This window comes from Bombus impatiens, unplaced genomic scaffold (assembly GCF_000188095.3).
Source record: "Bombus impatiens unplaced genomic scaffold, BIMP_2.2 scf_0013, whole genome shotgun sequence".
Taxonomy (NCBI): Eukaryota; Metazoa; Arthropoda; class Insecta; order Hymenoptera; family Apidae; genus Bombus; species Bombus impatiens.
In genome coordinates, this window is record NT_176432.1 from 1 (window position 1) to 292 (window position 292).

Below are 292 nucleotides of genomic sequence, written 5' to 3' on the forward strand. Positions count from 1 at the left end.
ACGAAGTCATCAACGTAAGTAATATAAGGCATAGAGTCTCGAAAGACTCGTTATCCTTCATTTTCATAGATATAAAACAAAAGCCCAACAATAAGGAAATCTACAATATCAGTCGCCTAATAAACGCGATAGTAAAATTCACCGCTTGTGAAAAAAGAAATAGTGCAATGCAAAAGGTGCCAAAGGTACGGTCATACGCAGAAATACTGCAACCATATTTTCCGCTGCGTTAAATGTGCAGGCACTCACTCCACTGACCAGTGCGCCAAATCACCGGAAACCCCAGCGAACT